The sequence below is a fragment of the Tachyglossus aculeatus genome, chromosome 1 (assembly GCF_015852505.1).
Source record: "Tachyglossus aculeatus isolate mTacAcu1 chromosome 1, mTacAcu1.pri, whole genome shotgun sequence".
NCBI classification, from domain to species: Eukaryota; Metazoa; Chordata; class Mammalia; order Monotremata; family Tachyglossidae; genus Tachyglossus; species Tachyglossus aculeatus.
The window spans coordinates 78,614,112-78,635,877 of record NC_052066.1 but is presented as its reverse complement, the minus strand read 5'-3'; the positions used below and the strand labels follow the sequence as shown (position 1 = coordinate 78,635,877).

At 45.5% G+C, this 21,766-nt stretch overlaps 1 protein-coding gene across 1 annotated transcript in view; it reads left to right on the top strand.

The window, feature by feature from the left end:
* The window catches only part of MAP6D1 (MAP6 domain containing 1), a 50,344-nt gene that overhangs the window by 722 nt on the left and 27,856 nt on the right, over nucleotides 1-21,766 (top strand). The window lies entirely within an intron of this gene.

The following is a 21,766-nucleotide window of genomic DNA, read 5'->3' as shown; positions in this document are numbered from 1 at the left end:
AATCATAATAAACGATGGCATTTATTAAGCGCTTCCTAGGTGCAAAGCGCCGGTCTAAGCGCTGGGGAGGTTACAAGGCGATCGGGTTGTCCCACGGGGGCGGGGCTCACGGTCTTCATCCCCATTTTACGGATGGGGGAACTGAGGCACAGAGAAGTTAAGTGAAGAATGATAATGATGATGGTGTTTATTAAGCGCTTACTAGGTGCAAAGCGCCGTTCTAAGCGCTGGGGAGGTTACAGGGCGATCGGGTTGTCCCACGGGGGCGGAGTTCACAGTCTTCATCCCCATTTTACAGATGAGGGAACTGAGGCACAGAGAAGTTAAGTGAATAATAATAATAATGATGGCATTTATTAAGCGCTTACTAGGTGCAAAGCGCCGTTCTAAGCGCTGGGGAGGTTACAAGGCGATCGGGTTGTCCCACAGGGGGGCTCACAGTCTTCATCCCCGTTTTACAGATGAGGGAACTGAGGCACAGAGAAGTTAAGTAAATAATAATAATAATAATAATGGCATTTAGTAAACGCTTACTATGTGCAAAACACCGTTCTAAGCGCAGGGGAGGTTACAAGGCGATCAGGTTGTCCCACGGTGGGGGCTCACAGTCTTCACCCCCATTTTACAGATGAGGGAACTGAGGCACAGAGAAGTTGTGAATAATAATAATAATAATGATGATGATGGCATTTATTAAGCGCTTACTACGTGCAAAGCACCGTTCTAAGCGCTGGGGAGGTTACAAGGCGATCAGGTTGTCCCACAGGGGGGCTCACAGTCTTCATCCCCATTTTACAGATGAGGGAACTAAGGCACAGAGAAGTTTTGAATAATAATAATAATAATAATGATGATGGCATTTATTAAGCGCTTACTAGGTGCAAAGCACCGTTCTAAGCGCTGGGGAGGTTACAGGGCGATCAGGTTGTCCCACAGGGGGGCTCACAGTCTTCATCCCCATTGTGCAGATGAGGGAACTGAGGCACAGAGAAGTTAAGTGAAGAATAATAATAATGATGGCATTTATTAAGCGCTTACTAGGTGCAAAGCGCCGTTCTAAGCGCTGGGAAGGTTACAAGGCGATCGGGTTGTCCCACGGGGGGGGGGGGGGCTCACAGTCTTCATCCCCATTTTACGGATGAGGGAACTGAGGCACAGAGAAGTTAACTAAATAATAATAATAATGGCATTTAGTAAACGCTTACTATGTGCAAAACACCGTTCTAAGCGCTTACTAGGTGCAAAGCGCCGTTCTAAGCGCCGGGGAGGTTACAAGGCGATCGGGTTGTCCCACGGTGGGGGCTCACAGTCTTCATCTCCATTTTACAGATGGGGGAACTGAGGCACAGAGAAGTTGTGAATAATAATAATAATAATGATGATGATGGCATTTATTAAGCGCTTACTAGGTGCAAAGCGCCGTTCTAAGCGCTGGGGAGGTTACAAGGCGATCAGGTTGTCCCACAGGGGGGCTCACAGGCTTCATCCCCATTTTACAGATGAGGGAACTGAGGCCCAGAGAAGTCAAGTGACACTTGCCCAAAGTCAATTGGCGGAGCCGGGATTTGAACCCATGACCTCTGACTCCAAAGCCCAGGCTCTTTCCACTGAGCCACGCTGCTTCTCCCATCCACCCCCCCGCCCCCCGCAGCCCCTGTAGATATTCATTCATTCATTCATTCATTCATTCATTCATTCATTCATTCATTCATTCAATCGTATTTAACAATAATAACAATGATGGCATTTATTAAGCGCTTACTAAGCACCGTTCTAAGCGCTGGGGAGGTTACAGGGCAATCAGGTTGTCCCACGGGGGGTCTCACAGTCTTCATCCCCATTGTGCAGATGAGGGAACTGAGGCACAGAGAAGTTAAGTGAATAACAATAATAATGGCATTTATTAAGCGCTTTACTATGTGCAAAGCACCGTTCTAAGCGCTGGGGAGGTTACAAGGCAATCAGGTTGTCCCACGGGGGCGGGGTTCACAGTCTCCATCCCCATTTTACAGATGAGGGAACTGAGGCCCAGAGAAGTCAAGTGACTTGCCCAAAGTCACACAGCTGACCGGTGGCGGAGCCGGGATTTGAACCCGTGACCTCTGACTCCAAAGCCCATGCTCTTTCCTCTGAGCCACGCTGCTTTTCCCATTCCCCATCCCACCCCCTGTATTCATTCATTCATTCAATCGTATTTACCAATAATAACAATGATGGCATTTATTAAGCGCTCACTATGTGCAAAGCACCGTGCTAAGCGCTGGGGAGGTTACAAGCGTTGTCCCATGTGGGGCTCACGGTCTTCATCCCCGTTTTACAGATGAGGGAACTGAGGCACAGAGGAGTTAAGTGATAGTGAATAATGATAATGATGGCATTTATTAAGCGCTTACTATGTGCAAAGCACCGTGCTAAGCGCTGGGGAGGTTACAAGCGTTGTCCCATGTGGGGCTCACGGTCTTCATCCCCGTTTTACAGATGAGGTAACTGAGGCACAGAGAAGTTAAGTGAATAATAATAATAATAATGGCATTTATTAAGTGCTTACTATGTGCAAAGCACTGTTCTAAGCGCTCGGGAGGTTACAAGGTGATCAGGTTGTCCCATGGGGGGCTCACGGTCTTCATCCCCGTTTTACAGATGAGGGAACTGAGGCACAGAGAAGTTAAGTGAATAAATATGTACAAATAAAATATGTACAATAAATACGACTGAATGAATGAAAACAAAACTTATTAACAAAATAAAAATAGAATAATAATAATGTCATTTATTAAGCACTTACTATGTGCAAAGCACCGTTCTAAGCGCTGGGGAGGTTACAAGGTAATCAAGTATTAATAACAATAATAATGGAATTTATTAAGCACTTACTATGTGCAAAGCACCGTTCTAAGCACCGGGGAGGTTACGAGGTGATCAGGTTGTCCCATGTGGGGCTCACGGTCTTCACCCCCGTTTTACAGATGAGGGAACTGAGGCACAGAGAAGTTAAGTGAATAAATATGTACAAATAAAATATGTACAATAAATACGACTGAATGAATGAAAACAAAACTTATTAACAAAATAAAAATAGAATAATAATAATGTCACTTATTAAGCGCTTACTATGTGCAAAGCACCGTTCTAAGCGCTGGGGAGGTTGCAAGGTAATCAAGTATTAATAACAATAATAATGGCATTTATTAAGCGCTTACTATGCGCAAAGCACTGCTCTAAGCGCTGGGGAGGTTACAAGGTAATCATGTATTAATAACAATAATAATAATAACAATAATAATGGAATTTATTAAGCGCTTACTATGTGCAAAGCACCGTTCTAAGCACCGGGGAGGTTACGAGGTGATCAGGTTGTCCCATGTGGGGCTCACGGTCTTCACCCCCGTTTTACAGATGAGGGAACTGAGGCACAGAGAAGTTAAGTGAATAAATATGTACAAATAAAATATGTACAATAAATACGACTGAATGAATGAAAACAAAACTTATTAACAAAATAAAAATAGAATAATAATAATGTCACTTATTAAGCGCTTACTATGTGCAAAGCACCGTTCTAAGCGCTGGGGAGGTTGCAAGGTAATCAAGTATTAATAACAATAATAATGGCATTTATTAAGCGCTTACTATGTGCAAAGCACCGTTCTAAGCGCTGGGGAGGTTACAAGGTAATCAAGTATTAATAACAATAATAATGGCATTTATTAAGCGCTTACTATGTGCAAAGCACTGCTCTAAGCGCTGGGGAGGTTACAAGGTAATCAAGTATTAATAACAATAATAATAATAACAATAATAATGGAATTTATTAAGCGCTTACTATGTGCAAAGCACTGCTCTAAGCACTGGGGAGGTTACAAGGCGATGACTTGACACCTGTCCTGTGTTTTGTCTCGTTGTCTGTTTCCCCCTTCTAGACTGTGAGCCCGCTGTTGGGTAGGGACCGTCTCTCTATGTTGCCGACTTGGACTTCCCAAGCGCTTAGTACAGTGCTCTGCACACAGTAAGCGCTCAATAAATACGATTGAATGAATGAAGGGGATCAGATGGTCCCACAGGGGGCTGACAGTCTTAATCCCCATTTTACAGACGAGGTAACCGAGGCACAGAGAAATGAAGTGACTTCCCCAAAGCCACACAGCTGGCAGTTGGCAGAGCCGGGATTCAAACCCATGACCTCTGACTCCAAAGTCCGTGCTCTTTCCACTGAGCCACGCTGCTTATTGAGCGCTTACTGTGTGCAGAGCACTGTACTAAGCGCTTGGGAAGTCCAAGTCGGCAACATTCATTTATTCATTTATATTTATTGAGCGCTTACTGTGTGCAGAGCACTATACAAAGCGCTTGGGAAGTACAAGTGCTTTGCACATAGTAAGCGCTTAACAAATGCCAACATTATTATTATTATTATTATTACAAGTCGGCAACATTCATTCATTCAGTCGTATTTATTGAGCGCTTACTGTGTGCAGAGCACTATACTAAGCGCTTGGGAAGTACAAGTCGGCAACCTTCATTCATTCATTCAGTTGTATTTATTGAGCGCTTACTGTGTGCAGAGCACTATACTAAGCGCTTGGGAAGTACAAGTCGGCAACATTCATTCAGCTTTATTGAGCGCTTACTGTGCAGAGCACTATACTAAGCGCTTGGGAGGTACAAGTCGGCAACATTCATTCATTCATTCAGTCGCATTTATTGAGCGCTTACCGTGTGCACCACACTGTACTAAGCGCTTGGGAAGTACAAGTCGGCAACATCTAGAGACGGTCCCTACCCAACAGTGGGCTCACAGTCTAGAAGGGGGAGACAGACAACAAAAGAAAACATATTAACAAAATAAAATAGAATAGTAAAATAAATGGAATAAATATGTTAATATGTTTTGTTGTCCGTCTCCCTCTTCTAGACTGTGAGCCCACTGTTGGGTAGGGACCGTCTCCATTCATTCATTCATTCAATCGTATTTATTGAGCGTTTATTTATTATTTATTTATGTATTATTTATTAATACCTCCTTCCCTTCCCCTCAGCCCCTGTAATAATAATAATAATAATGATGGTACTTGTTAAGCGCTTACTATGTGCAAAGCACTGTTCTAAGCGCTGGGGGGATACAAGGTGATCCGGTTGTCCCACATGGGGCTCACAGTCTTAATCCCCATTTTACAGGTGAGGGAACTGAGGCACAGAGAAGTGAAGTGACTTGCCCAAAGTCGCACAGCTGACAATTGGAGGAGCTGGGATTTGAACCCATGACCTCCGACTCCAAAGCCCGTGCTCTTTCCACTGAGCCACGCTGCACAGATTTATTACTCTGTTTATTTTACTTGCCCATATTTACTCTTCTATTTATTTTGTTAATGATGTACATTTCGCTTTAATTCATTCAGTCGTATTTATTGAGCGCTTACTGTGTGCAGAGCACTGGACTAAGCGCTTGGGAAATGCAAGTTGGCAACATATAGAGACTGTGAGCCCGCTGTTGGGTAAGGACCGTCTCTATATGTCACCAACTTGTACTTCCCAAGCGCTTAGTCCAATGCTCTGCACACAGTAAGCGCAAAATAAATACGATTGAATGAATGAATGCATAGAGACGGTCCCTACCCAACAGCGGGCTCACGGTCTAGAAGGGGGAGACAGACAACAAAACAAAACATATTAACAAAATAAAATAAATAGAATAGTATTAATTCTATTAGTTCTGATGACTTGACACCCTGTCCACAAAACATATTAACAGAATAAAATAAATAGAATAGTATTAATTCTGTTCGTTCTGATGACTTGACACCCTGTCCACGTGTTTTGTTTTGTTGTCTGTCTCCCCCTTCTAGACCGTGAACCCGTTGTTGGGTAGGGACCGTCTCTAGATGTTGCCGACTTGTACTTTCCAAGCGCTTAGTACAGTGCTCTGCACACAGTAAACGCTCAATAAATACGATTGAATGAATGAATGCCTCCCACCAGCCGACAGACAGGCCATCACCGCCGGGCCCTCAGCCCACCGGAATAATAGTAATAATAATGGTGATGATGGCATTTGTTAAGCGCTTACTAGGTGCGAAGCACTGCTCCAATAATAATGATGGCATTTATATTAAGCGCTTAGTATGTGCAAAGCACTGTTCTAAGCGCTGGGGAGTTTACAAGGTGCTCACATTGTCCCACGGTGGGGGGGCTCACAGTCTTACTCCCCATTTTGCAGATGAGGTAACTGAGGCACAGAGAAATTAAGTGACTTGCCCACAGTTACACAGCTGACAGTTGGAGGAGTCAGAGTTTGAACCCATGACCTCTGACCGTACTCTTTCTGCTGAGCCACGCTGCTTCCCGCTTCTAAGCGCTGGGGCGAGATACAAAGTGATCAGGTTGTCCCACGGGGGGCTCGCAGTCTTTATTCCCATTTTACAGAGGAGGTATTTGTTAATAATAATGTTGGTATTTGTTAAGCGCTTACTATGTGCAAAGCACTGTTCTAAGCGCTGGGGGGAGATACAAGGCGATCAGGGTGCCCCATGTGGGGCTCACAGACTTCATCCCCATTTTACAGAGGAGGTATTTGTTAATGATCCCGTTGTTGGGGGGACCGTCTCTATATGCTGCCAACTTGTACTTCCCAAGCGCTTAGTACAGTGCTGTGCACACAGTAAGCGTTCAATAAATACGATTGAATAAATGAATGAATAATGTTGGTATTTGTTAAGCGTTTACCATGTGCAAAGCACTGTTCTAAGCGCTGGAGAGGATACAAGGTGATTGGAATAATAATAATAATAATAATGGCATTTGTTAAGCGCTTACTATGTGCCTAGCACTGTTCTAATCAATCAATCAATTGTATTTATTGAGCACTTACTGTGTGCAGAGCACTGAACTAAGCGCTTGGGAAGTACAAGTTGGCAACATATAGAGACAGTCCCTACCCAACAGTGGGTTCTAAGCGTGGCGGGGATACAAGGTGTTCAGGTTGTCCCATGGGGGGCTCACAATCTTCATCCCCAATTTACAGAGGAGGAATTTGTTAATGATAATGTTGGTGTTTAAGCACTTACTATGTGCTAAGCATTGGGGGAGATACAAAATGATCAGGTTGTCCCACGGGGTGCTCACAGTCTTCATCCCCATTTTACAGAGGAGGTATTTGTTAGTAATAATGTTGGTATTTGTTAAGCACTTACTATGTGCAAAGCACTGTTCTAAGCGCGGGGGGTTGGGGGGGTACAGGGTGATCGGGTTGTCCCAAGTGGGGCCCACAGTCTTCATCCCGATTTTACAGATGAGGGAACTGAGGCCCAGAGAAGTGAAATGACTTGCCCACGGTCACACAGCAGACAAGGGGCAGTGGCAAGATTAGAACCAACGTCCTTGGACTCCACAGCCTGGGTCCTTACCACTGAGCCACACTGCAATATGATAAGATTTGTTGTGCACTTACTGCAGGCCTAGCGCTCATGGGTTCGAATCCCAGCTTCACCACGTCTGCTGTGTGACCTTGGGCAAGTCACTTAACTGCTCTGAGCCTCAGTTACCTCATCTGTAAAATGGGGATTTAGACTGTGAGCCCCACGTGGGACAACTTGATCACCTTGTATCCCCCCCAGCGCTTAGAACATTGCTCTGCACGTAGTAAGCATTTAACAAATGTCATTATTATTAGCACTGAACTAAGCGTATGGGAAAGCACAATACAGTTGGTATACATTCGTTCATTCAATCGTATTCATTGAGCGCTTACCGTGTGCAGAGCGCTGGACTAAGCGCTTGAGTATTCATTCATTCAATCGTATTTATTGAGCGCTTACTGTGCACAGAGCACTGTACTAAGCGCTTGGGAAATACAAGGTGGCAACATAAAGAGATGGTCCCTACCCAACAGCGGGCTCAGAGTCTAGAAGGGGGAGACAGACAACAGAACAAAACATATTAAGAAAATAAAATAAATAGAATAGTAAATATGTACAAGTAAAATAGAGTAATAAATCTGTACAAACATATATACAGGTGCTGTAGGGAGGGGAAGGAGGTAGGGCGGGGGGGATAGGGATGGGGAGAGGAATTGGGGGGGGCTCAGTCTGGGAAGGCCTCCTGGAGGAGGTGAGCTCTCATTAGGGCTGTGAAGGGAGGAAGAGAGCTAGCTTGGCGGATGGGCAGAGGGAGGGCATTCCAGGCCCAGGGGATGACGTGGGCCGGGGGTCGATGGCGGCACAGGCGAGAACGAGGTACGGTGAGGAGATTAGCAGCAGAGGAGCGGAGGGTGTGGGCTGGGCTGGAGAAGGAGAGAAGGGAGGTGAGGTAGGAGGGGGCGAGGTGATGGACAGCCTTGAAGCCGAGGGTGAGGAGGTTTTGCCTGATGCGTAGGTTGATTGGTAGCCACTGGAGATTTTTGAGGAGGGGAGTAACATGCCCAGAGCGTTTCTGCACAACGATGATCCGGGCAGCGGTGTGAAGTATAGATTGAAGTGGGGAGAGACAGGAGGATGGGAGATCAGAGAGGAGGCTGATGCAGTAATCCAGTCGGGATAGGATGAGAGATTGAACCAGTAGGGTAGTGGTTTGGATGGAGAGGAAAGGGCGGATCTTGGCGATGTTGCGGAGCTGTGACCGGCAGTTTTTGGTGATGGATTGGATGTGAGGGGTGAACGAGAGAGCAGAGTCGAGGATGATACCAAGGTTGTGGGCTTGTGAGACAGGAAGGATGATAGTGCCGTCAACAGTGATGGGAAAGTCAGGGAGAGGGCAGGGTTTGGGAGGGAAGATAAGGAGGTAGTGCAAGTCGTCAACATATAGAGATGGTCCCAACCCAACAACGGGCTTACAGTGTAGACATGATCCTTGCCCACAAGAAGGCTTGCAATCTAGACAATGTCCTGGTCCCCTGCTTACTTCCATTCATCCATTTTTAACACTATCAAATCAGATGCGCCCGCCACTTGTCAGCTGCGGGACTTTGGGCAAGTCACTTCACTTCTCTGGGCCTCAGTTCCCTCATCTGTCAAATGGGGATTCATTCATTCATTTAATCGTATTTATTGAGCGCTTACTGTGTGCAGAGCACTGGACTAAGCGCTTGGGAAGTACAAGTCGGCAACATATAGAGACGGTCCCTACCCAACAACGGACTCACGGGCTAGAAGGGGGAGACAGACAACAAAACAAAACATGTAGACAGTTGTCAAAACTGTCAGCACAAATAGAATTAAAGCTATGTGCACATCATTAAATAAATACAATAGTAAATATGTACACGTAAAATAGAGTACTAAATCTGTACAAATATATACAAGTGCTGTGGGGAGGGGAAGGAGGTAGGGCAGGGGAGATGGGGAGGAGGGGAGGAAAAAGGGGGCTCAGTCTGGGAAGGCCTCCTGGAGGAGGTGAGCTCTCAGTAGGGCTTTGAAGGGAGGAAGAGAGCTAGCTTGGTGGATGTGCGGAGGGAGGGCATTCCAGGCCAGGGGGAGGATGTGGGCCGGGGGTGGACGGTGGAACAGGCAAGAACCAGGTACAGTGAGGAGGTTAGTGGCAGAGGAGCGGAGGGTGTGGGCTGGGCTGGAAAAGGACAGAAGGGAGGTGAGGTGGGAAGGGGCGAGGTGATGGAAAGCCTTGAAGCTGAGAGTGAGGAGGAATGAAGAGGAAGACTGTGAGCCCCACGTGGGACAACCTGATTACCTTGTGTGTCGCCCAGCGCTTAGAACAGTGCTTGGCACATAGTAAGCGCTTAACAAATGCCATTATATCTAGAGAAGCAGCGTGGCTCAGTGGAAAGAGCACGGGCTGGGGAGCCAGAGGTCATGGGTCCTAATCCCGGCCCCGCCACTTGTCAGCTGTGTGACCTTGGGCAAGCTAGCTCTCTCTTCCTTCACTTCTCTGTGCCTCAGGTCCCTCATCTGTAAAATGGGGATGAAGACTGTGAGCCCCAGATGGGACAACCCGTTGACCTTGAATACCCCCCAGCGCTTAGAACAGTGCTTGACACATGGTAAACGCTTAACAAATACCATAAAAAAGTGCTAAAATGTAAGGTCCTGGAAGCTCCGTGTAGTCTTGACTGTGAGCCCACTTTCTAGACTGTCTCTATATGTTGCCAACTTGTACTTCCCAAGCGCTTAGTACAGTGCTCTGCACACAGTAAGTGCTCAATAAATACGATTGATTGATTGATCTCAGGAGTCTTTTTTGGGACCCACTGACCCTGGGAAGGAGCAGAGCAACTTCTGAGGAGGCTAGGAGAGACTGGGTCAGTCCCATAACCCGGACAAAAGAAGACCCCATTTTGTTTTGTTTTTTTTATGGTATTTGTTAAGCGCTTACTATGCGCCAAGCACTGTTCTGGGTAGGTACAAGCTAATCAGGTTGGATGCAGCCCCTGTCCGACATGGGGCTCACAATCTTAATCCCTATTTTACAGATGAGGGAACTGAGGCACAGAGAAGTGAAGTGATTTGCCCAAAGTCACACAGCTGATAAGTGGTTGAGCCAGGATTAGAACCCAGATTAGAAAATCTCCAGTGGTTGCCTATCAACCTATGAATCAAGCAAAAACTCCTCACTCTTGGCTTCAAGGCTGTCCATCACCTCGCCCCCTCCTACCTCACCTCCCTTCTCTCCCTCTACAGCCCAGCCTGCACCCTCCGCTCCTCTGCCGCTAACCTCCTCACTGGGCCTCATTCTTGCCTCGACCCCCGGCCCACATCCTTCCCCTGGCCTGGAATGCCTCCCTCCGCACATTCGCCAAGCTAGCTGTCTTCCTCCCTTCAAAGCCCCACTGAGAGCTCACCTCCTCCAGGAGGCCTTCCCAGACTGAGCCCCCTTTTTCCTCTCCTCCTCCCCATCTCCCCTGCCCTACCTCCTTCCCCTCCCCACAGCACTTATATATATTTGTACAGATTTAGTACTCTATTTTACTTGCACATATTTACTATTCTATTTATTTAGTTAATGATGTGCGTATAGCTTTAATTCATTCATTCAATCGTATTTATTGAGCACTTACTGTGTGCAGAGCACTGTACTAAGCACTTGGGAAATACAATGATTTTGACACCTGTCTACATGTTTTGTTTTGTTGTCTGTCTCCCCCTTCTAGACCGTGAGCCCGTTGTTGGGTAAGGACCCTCTTTATATGTTGCCGACTTCCCAAGAGCTTAGTACAGTGCTCTGCACACAGTAAATGCTCAATAAATACAAATGAATGAATGAGCCCACGGCCTCTGACTCCCAAGCCTGGGCTCTTTCCACTCAGCCATGCTGCCTTCTCCCTCAGTCCATCAAGGTGCCCCTGCAAAGTCAAAAAGCCCTCCGAGGCTCTGCTCCATAACTCTCATTCAGTCATTCATTCAATCATATTCATATGTTCATTCATTCAGTCGTATTTATTGAGCGCTTACTGTGTACTAAACGCTTGGAAAGTACAATTTGGCAACAGGTAGAGGCAATCCCTACCCAACAATGCCTTGAGTGCCTACTGTGTGCAGACCACTGTACTACTACTAATAAGGATGGTATTTATTAAGCGCTTACTATATGCCAAGCACTGTTCTAAGCGCTGGGGTAGATACAAGGTAATCAGCTTGTCCCACGTGGGGCTCACAGTCTTGATCCCCATTTTCAAGATGAGGGAACTGAGGTCCAGAGAACTAAAGTGACTTTCCCAAAGCAATACAGCGTACAAGTACTTGGGAAGTACAATTCAACAACAAAGAGAGTCGATCCCTGCCCGACCCCAAGTGGGGAGACAGGCATCAAACAAGTAAACAGGCATCTATAGCATCAATAGAAATACATAGAATTAGAGAGGTAGACATATCATTAATGTAAATAGAATTATAAATATGTATATATACACATGTATACATCTATTCCAAGTGCTTCCACAACCAAAAAATACATCCCCCCCCCCCCCCGTTTTTTTTTTAATGCCCAGCCCTAGAGAAGGTAGCCAGAAAGGATTTGCATCATTCAGAAAGAGAGGGAAACAGACCAGGGGAGTCTGAATAACTTGCCTGTGATTAAAGGCAACACAGGAAATGAAACTATGGTTGTAGTAGTAGTAATAATAATAATGGTATTTATTAAGTGCTTACAACACTCTTCTAAGCGCTAGGGTGGATACCAGCCATTTGGGTTGGACACAGTCCCCGTCCCACGTGGGGCTCATAGTCTCAATCCCCATTTTAGAGATGAGGCACGGAGAAGTGAAGTGGCTTGCCCAAGGTCACACAGCAGACAAGGGGCAGAGCAGGGATTGGAACCCATGACCTTCTGGCTCTCAGGCCCATGCCCTATTTGCTAAACCATGCTGATAATAATAATAATGGTATTTGTTGAGCACTAACTATGTGCCAAGCACTGTTCTATGCACTGGGGTAGATATAGTCTTAATCCCCATTGTACAGATGAGGTAACTGAGGCACAGAGAAGTGAAGTGTCACACAGCTGATGTGGTGGAGCAGGATTAGAACCCACAACCTCTGACTTCCAAGCCTGGGCTCTTTCCACTAAGCCATGCTGCTTCTCATGATGCTGATACTGCTGATCTGCAGTATCAGATCTATTGATACAGAACTGTTGATACTGTTGATATACTGAAGCTGTTAATACAGTGCTGATGAGCACAGTATTAATGCCTGGGAAAATATGAGAGCACTCACGTATTTAGTACAGTGGTAATCACCCAGTAAGCACTCAGTAAATGCCATTAATTGATTTGGATTTGGATGCCCAGGCTGTCTCTCGTAAGCCAGACTCCAAGCATGAGTCGAGCTTTTTTCATAATAAAAAGCATGAAAAGAGGGAAAGGGAAATGGCACACACACACATTACCACTCTAAATATCAGCAATTTGTTTTTGACGTTAAGAACTTGTAGGCTTAGAACTGAATTATATATCACTTCAGATGCTCAGTCTTCATATAGTATGAGGAAGGAGTAGATCGCCCTTGTGTGCCCAACTAAATTGATGACTCAGTCACCAAATCCAAGATAATGTGTAGCTGAAACCTAGGAATCTTTATTTTCCCTGCATAATAAAGTGTTATGGGAAATTAAAATGCTCTGGGAAGTCATTCAGGTTGAGTATGTCGTGTCTTTGCAGTCTCTGTTGGATAATTTTCATGTTCCCTGCCTCTCGGGCAATTTAATACATCTCTCTGGCACACAAAATCAAATCGACGGCTTCGGACCCGTGTCCTGGTAAATTACTAGGTGGCTATGAATGACCGCTGAGAAGCTGTGGTACACTCTCACAGTCAGATGCTGTTCGGTATCTGGACAGGGTTCTTTCCTGTTATTTGCTAGTTGATATGTAGTTCACATTCATTCATTCATTCAATCGTATTTATTGAGCACTTACTGTGTGCAGAGCACTGTACTAAGCCCTTGGGAAGTACAAATCGGCAGCATTCACATATCTTCCCGAGCTTGCCTTCCCTCCCACCGGAGTCTAGAAATCACGTTCTAGTTATGTAATTGTTTGAAGTCCTTGGAGTAGCCGCACTCTCTGAGATGAATCTGTTCTGCATCTCCCCAGTGCGGGAAAAACACTCTTGACTACCATTGTCACCTGATTGGGTGTGAGGCTTAGGAGAGCAGCAAACACTGCAGAGCCAGACCAGTGTGAACCCTGACTCACGGAAGACAGCTTCCATTTCTCTTTTAAATGGTATCTGTTAAGTGCTTGGCCTGGAATGCCCTCCCTCTGCACATCCACCAAGCTAGCTCTCTTCCTCCCTTTAAGGCCCTACTGAGAGCTCACCTCCTCCAGGAGGCCTTCCCAGACTGAGCCCCCTCCTTCCACTCCGCCTCCTCCTCCTCCTCTCCATCCCCCCGCCTTACCTCCTTCCCCTCCCCACAGCACCTGTCTATATGTACATATGTTTGTACGTATATATTACTCTATTTTATTTGTACATATTCTATTTATTTTATTTTGTTAATATGTTTTGTTTTGTTCTCTGTCGCCCCCTTCTAGACTGTGAGCCCACTGTTGGGTAGGGACCATCTCAATATGTTGCCAACTTGTACTTCCCAAGCGCTTAGTACAGTGCTCTGCACACAGTAAGCGCTCAATAAATACGATTGAATGAATAAATGAATGCTTACTATGTCCCGGGCACTGTACTAAGCACTAGTTCCTTTCCTTCTCCCCATCCCCCCAACCCTACGTCCTTCCCCTCCCCACAGCACCTGTATATATGTTTGTACAGATTTATTACTCTATTTTACTTGTACATGTTTACTATTCTATTTTGTTAATGATGCGCATCTAGCTTTATTTCTATTTGTTCTGACGACTTGACACCCTGTCCATGTGTTTTGTTGTCTGTTTACCCCTTCTAGACTTTGAGCCCACTGTTGGGTAGGGACTGTCTCTATATGTTACCAACTTGTACTTCCCAAGCGCTTAGTCCAATGCTCTGCATACAGTAAGCGCTCAATATATATTATATTACTTAGAATATATAATACATATATTACTATGTGCTCTGCACATAGTAAGCCCTCAACCAATGCCCTTGCTTGATTCTACATAAATATTTGAGAAAGACTAGAAGCTTCATGTTGACAGGGAACAGAGCCTACCAACTCTGGTAAAGTGTACTCTCTTAGGGACTTGTAATGCAGTGCTCTGCACACTGTAAGCACTCAAAAAATACCACTGATTAATTGAAAGAATTTGTGATAATAATTGTGCGACTTGTTTTCTTATGCTGTTGAGTCGTCTCTGACCTATAGCGACACGATGGACACCTCTCTCCCAGAACGCCCCACCTCCATCTGCAATCGTTCTGGTAGTGGTTTCGTAGAGTTTTCTTGGTAAAAATCCAGAAGTGGTTTACCATTGCTGCCTCTGCGCAGTAAACTCAAGTCTCCGCTCTCGACTGTCTCCCGTGCCGCTGCTGCCCAGCACAGATGAGTTTTGACTTGTAGCAGGTTATCTTCCCCTCGCTAACCACGGCTAAGCTAGGAATGGAATGGACAGGCCTCTGCTTGACTCTCCCTCCTGTAGTCGAGACTGGTAGAGGACTGGAAACTCTATACCTTTAGAGTACTTGCTATTCACCTCATCCTCAGCCCCACAGCACTTGTGTATAGAGCCGTCACATTTCTTTATGCATCTGTCTGCATCCCCCTCTAGACCCTAAACTTATGAACACAGTAAGCGTTCAATAAATACCAATGATTGATTTTTCTCATGGCTTAATTTTTAGGTCCAGTGCTGTACACATAATAAGCATTTAACAAATACCACTATTATCCTTAATTATTACAAAGTTCAGTGAACGTATAGAAAGTGATGAAGAGGTTTGGCAGGATATTTGAGAGCTACTGAGAGCTCACCTCCTCCAGGAGGCCTTCCCAGACTGAGTCCCCTCTTTCCTCTCCCCCTTCTCCCCATCCCCCCACCCTACCTCCTTCCCCTCCCCACAGCACCTGTATATTTGTCTGTACAGATTTATTACTCCATTTTACTTGTACATATTCACTATGCTATTTATTTTATTTTGTTAATATGTGTTGTTTTGCTGTCTGTCTCCCTCTTCTAGGCTGTGAGCCCGCTATTGGGTAGGGACCGTCTCTGTATGTTGCCAACTTGTACTTCCCAAGCGCTTAGTACAGTGCTCTGCACACAGTAAGCGCTCAATAAATATGATTGATGATGATGATAAATACGATTGAATGAATGAATAAATACGATTGAATGAATGAATACAAGTTGGACACAGTCCATGTTCCCACGTGGGGCTCACAGTATTCATCCCCGTTTTTACAGATGAGCTAACCGAGGTACAGAGAAATGAAGTGACTTGCCCATGGTCACAGCGCCAGGATTAGAACCCAGGTCCTTCTGACTGCAGGCCCGTGCTCTATCCACCAGGCCGCACTACTTCCATTCCCTTTGAGGGAAGATAGGGGGATGTTGGTAAAATATATAGGGCTGTCAAAGGACATAGGGCAGTCAGACTGTAGCCCAGAGTGATGGACAAGGGACCAATTGCAGATGCAGTTTGGGAGACTGGATTTGCTGCCAGAAAAGCCTCCCTTCCCAATCCCTTCAGCTGAGGGCCCGGAGGAGTTCCAAGCACTGATGTCTGCAGACTGCATGCCTAGCAAGGAGAGGGTGGGGACAAGGAAAGAAGTTGCACATAGAAGCAGAGTGGCTGAGTGGAAGGAGCCAGAGGCTTCGGAGTCAGAGGTCATGGATTCTAATTCCGGCTCCACCACTTGTCTGCTGTGTGGCCCTGGGCAAGTCACTGCTCTGTACCTAGGTTCTCTCATCTGTAAAATGGGATTTAAGACTGAGCCCCACGTGGGACAACCTGATTACTTTGTATCTACCCCAGCATTTACAACAGTGCTTGGCACATAGTAAGCGCTGAACAAATACCACCATTATTATTAAGTTCTTTCTAATCTGAATTTACACAGTGGTAGGTGTAATGTGTACCTTCTTATTCACTCAATTCCAATTGTATTTATTGAGCGCTTACTGTGTGCCAAGCACTGTACTGAGCACTTATGTGCTAATCAATTAGGTATCTGTTTTTACTTCCTAACGATAATGATTCTGGCATTTGGTACTGTTTGCTTATTAGTCCCCAACCACTGTACTAACCACTGGTATGTACAAAATTATCCAATCAGAGGCAGGCTCTTTCCCACATGGGGCTCACAGCCTAAGGGGTAAGGAGACCAGGTATTTCATCGATATTTTACAGGTGAGGAAACTGAGGCAACAGAAGCTAAGTAACTTGCCTGAGATCACACATCAGGCAAGTGGGAGGGCCAAGATTAGAACTCTGGACCCCTGGTCCCCAGGCCACTGCTCTTTATATAATAGTTGTACTAATAGTGGTATTTTCTAAACTGTGATCCCGTTGTTGGGTAGGGACCGTCTCTATATGGTGCCGACTTGTACTTCCCAAGCGCTTAGTAAAGTGCTCCGCACACAGTAAGCGTTCAATAAATAAGATTGATTGAATGAATGTATGAATGAATTTGTTTTTAGACTGTGAGCCCACTGTTGGGTAGGGACTGTCTCTATATGTTGCCAATTTGTACTTCCCAAGCGCTTAGTACATTGCTCTGCACATAGTAAGCGCTCAATAAATACGATTGATGATGATGATGAAGATACAATATTAGAACAGTCCTTCGATTTTTTTTTAAAGGCCTTTTTTAATTAAAAGCCCCCAAGAGCCTGACTGCAATTTGAGAAAGTAGGTGTTTGACCATTTGTTTAATGAGGTTCTTTATGTTTCCAACCAATTCAACAACAAATGAAATAACTAAGGCTTCTAAATGGCAAAATGGAATGTCAGTATAATTTACTAATACTTTTTGAACCCTGTGGGCCTTATACTCCATTAACGACGTATGTGCATATGCCTCACTCAAGCCCACTCCTGCTGGAAAGTTGGGTACTCGTTGCATCTATATAAAGTTTTTTTGTTTCTTTACAATTTTTTTATGGTATTTGTTAAGCACTTACTATGTGCCAGACTCTGTATTAAGCGCTGAGGTAGATGCAAGGTAATCAAATTGGACACAGTTCATGTCCCACATGGGGCTCCGTTTTCTTTTAATCCCCATTTTATAGATGAGGGACCTGTGGCCCGGAGAAGTGAAGTGACTTGCCCAGAGGTCATCATCAATCGTATTTATTGAGCGCTTACTGTGTGCAGAGCACTGTACTAAGCGCTTGGGAAGTACAAGTTGGCAACATATAGAGACAGTCCCTACCCAACAGTGGGCTCACACCGGACAGGTGTATATCGTAAATATCTATAATTCTATTTTATTTATACTGGTGCCTGTTTACTTGTTTTGATGAGTATATATCTATAATTCTATTTATATCGATGCCTGTTTACTTGTTTTGATATCTGTCTCCCCCTTTCTAGACTAAGCCCGGTGTGGGCAGGGATCGTGTCTCTTTATTGCTGAATTGTACTTTCCAAGTGCTTAGTATAGTACTCTGCACCCAGTAAACACTCAATAATAATAATAATAATAATGTTGGTATTTAAGTTCTTACTGTGTCCCAAGCACTGTTCTAAGTGCTGGGGGATTTACAAAGTAATCACATTGTCCCACGTGGGGCTCACAGTCTTAATCCCCATTTGATAGATGAGGGAACTGAGGCACAGAGAAGTTAAGTGACTTACCCAAAGTCACAGAGCTGACAAGTAGCAGAGTCGGGATGAGAACTCATGACCTCGGACTCCCAAGCCCTTGCGTGCTCTTTCCACTGAGCCAACAAATACGATTGGATGAATGAATAGTAAATGTTTAACAAATACCAAAATCATTATTATTATTATTATTATTATTACTACCCTATCATGTTAGTTTAGGAGAAGCAGCTTGGCTCAGTGGAAAGAGCATGGGCTTGGGAGTCAGAGGTCATGAGTTCAAATCCCGGCTCCGCCAATTGTCAGCTGTGTGACTTTGGACAAGTTGCTTCTCTGGGCCTCAGTTGCCTCATCTGTAAAATGGGGATTAAGACTGTGAGCCCCACGTGGGACAACCTCATCACCTTGTATCCTCCCCAGTGCTTAGAGCAGTGCTTTCAGTGCTTAGAACAGTGCTTTGCACATAGTAAGCGCTTAATAAATGCCATCATTATTATTATTATAGGAATCTGGAAGTCATGACCCCTAGTTCACAGACCCCGGTTTGAAGCTTTTGGCCACCAGCCCAGTTCCCTCCAGGCGATGCTTGGGGCCCAGGACCACCGAAGGCCAGCTTGACCTGAGAGCGGTGGGGAGGGGGCTTGTTCCTGACCACTCAGCTTGGGAGAGAAATCAGGCAAAGAGCAGGGTGCTAGCGAAGCAGTGTGGCCTAGTGGAAAGAGCACGGGCCTCAGAGTCAAGTCAAGGTTCTAATCCCAGCTCTGCCACTTGCCTGTCCGTGTGACCTTGGGCAAGTCACATAGCTTCTCTGTGCCTTAGTTTCCTTATCGCTAAAATGGGGATTCAATACCTATTCTCCCTCCTCCTTAGACTGTAAGCCCCATGGGGGACAGGGATGTTTCCAACCTGATCATCTTGTATCTTTCCCAGCACTTAGTACAGTCATCACTTAATATGGTCCTTGGAACATTCATTCCTACAGTCAATCGTATTTCTTGAGCGTTTACTGTCTGTGAAGTACTGTACTAACTGCTTGGGAAAGTAAAATATAACAGTGAACAGACACATTCCCTGCCCACAACAAGCTTACAGTCCAGAGGCACGTAGGAAGCCCTTAACAAATACTGTTATTGCTTCAGATTGAGTAGTGATTTTTATGGGTTTTTGATTTATCATCAGTCAATACATCCGATTGAGTCCCTTCTTTCCCTTGGAGCATGGGGCAGCTCCCAGAACTGAGCACACTAGATGCAGTGTGTCTTCAAAATGAAGGTGGTAAGGACTATTGCTGAGACTTAAGGCCAGTCTTCCTCGCTGTTCACCAGCCCCAGCCCCGTGGCTGGGGATGTAGTTTGGGAACGGCTTATTTCATCTTGGCTCTTTCCCTTCTTGTGCTCCTTCCTTCCTTTCCCCTCTGCCTCCCTCCCTCCCTCATTCCCTGTGGAGGATTCTAGATCACTGCAGACCATCAGTCAGCTGAGCCAGTGGCTTGGAGATGTGAAGGGGAGGGAGGGCAAAGGAGCAGGGTCGAAGAAAGGAGGGATGGTGGACATGGGGAAAGAAGACATCCAAGGACACCGTGAGAGGATCCCTCCGGCCCAGGGTCAGTGCTCAGCAGAGGTGAAGGTGAAAGGCCCACTCCTCGAAGCTTCCCAGTGGAGCCCACCCCTCTCTTCGGCAAGCAGAAATTCCTGACTGTCAGCTTTAAGAAACTCAATCAGCTCTCACCCCTCTACTTTCCCTATCCACTTCACCTCAGCTGCCTCTTCATCCCTCCATTGCCAGTTTACTCACTGTGCCTTGCTCTTATCTCTCGCCATGGACCCCTTTCGCAAGCCCTCCCTTCTTCCTGGAGATTCCCCATTCTTAGAGAAGTGGATTCCCCACTTAGAGAAGTGGAAAGCATACGGGCTTGGGAGTCAGAGGTTGTGGGTTCTAATCCCGGCTCCACCACTGACCAGCAGTATGACTTTGGGCAAGTCACTCACTTCTCTGGGCCTCAGTTACCTCCTCTGTAAAATGGGGATTAAGACTTTGAGCCCCATTTGGGACAACCTGTTTACCTTGTATCTACCGCAGCACTTAGAACAGTGCTCGGCACATTGCGCTTAACAAATGCCATCACTATTATTCACATCCAGCATCCTCATCTTCAGTCAATCAGTGGTATCTGTCGAGTGCTTACTGTGTGAAGGGCACTATACTAAGCACTTGAGAGAGTAAGTATAGTACAGTCTAGTTAGTAGGCATAATCTCTGCTCTCAAAATGTTTACAATCTAGAAGGGGAGATGAACATGGAGGGAATAGAGTATACGAATATATGTAAATACTGTGAGGGGTGGGGTGAGTAGCAACAGTGCTTTGCACATAGTAAGTGCTTAATAAATGCTATCATTATTATTATTATCAAAGTACTTAAGGGGTACAGGCACCAGCACTTGGGTGACACAAAAGGGCAGGAGAATAGGGTGGAGAAAAGAGAGTTTAGTCAGGGAAGGCTTCTTGGAAGAGATATGATTGTAGTAGGGATTTGAAGATGGGGAGAGTGAGGGGTGTGTTGCATCTGAAAGGAGGTGGGGAGTTCCAGGCCAGAGGGAAAACAGGAGCAAGACAGATCAGTGGCAAGACAGATTCATTCATTCATTCAATCGTATTTATTGAGTGCTTACTGTGTGCAGAGCACTGTACTAAGCGCTTGGGAAGTACAAGTTGGTAACATAGAGACGGTCCCTACCCAATAGTGGGCTCACAGTCTAGAAGGGGGAGACAGACAGCAAAACAACACATATTAACAAAATAAAATAGAATAGTAAATATGTACAAGTAAAATAAATGAGTAATAAATCTGTACAGACATATATACAGGTGCTGTGGGGAGGGGAAGGAGGTAGGGTGGGGGGATGGGGAGGGGGAGGAGGGGGAGAGGAAAGAGGGGACTCAGTCTGGGAAGGCCTCCTGGAGGAGGTGAGCTCTCAGTAGCTCTCAAATATCCTGCCAAACCTCTTCATCACTTTCTATATGTTCACTGAACTTTGTAATAATTAAGGATATTTGTGGTATTTGTTAAATGCTTATTATGTGTACAGCACTGGACCTAAAAATTAAGCCATGAGAAAAATCAATCAGTGGTATTTATTGAACGCTTACTGTGTTCATAAGTTTAGGGTCTAGAGGGGGATGTAGACAGTTGCATAAAGAAATGTGACGGCTCTATACACAAGTGCTGTGGGGCTGAGGATGAGGTGAATAGCAAGTACTCTAAAGGTATAGAGTTTCCAGTCCTCTACCAGTCTCGACTACAGGAGGGAGAGTCAAGAAGAGCTTGTCCATTCCATTCCTAGCTTAGCCGTGGTTAGCGAGGGGAAGATAACCTGCTACAAGTCAAAACTCATCTGTGCTGGGCAGCAGCGGCACGGGAGAGAGTCGAGAGCGGAGACTTGAGTTTACTGCGCGGAGGCAGCAATGGTAAACCACTTCTGGATTTTTATCAAGAGAACTCTACGAATCCACTACCAGAACGATTGCAGATGGAGGTGGGGCGTTCTGGGAGAGAAGTATCCATCGTGTCGCTATAGGTCGGAGACGACTCAACAGCATAAGAAAACAAGTCGCATAATTATTATCA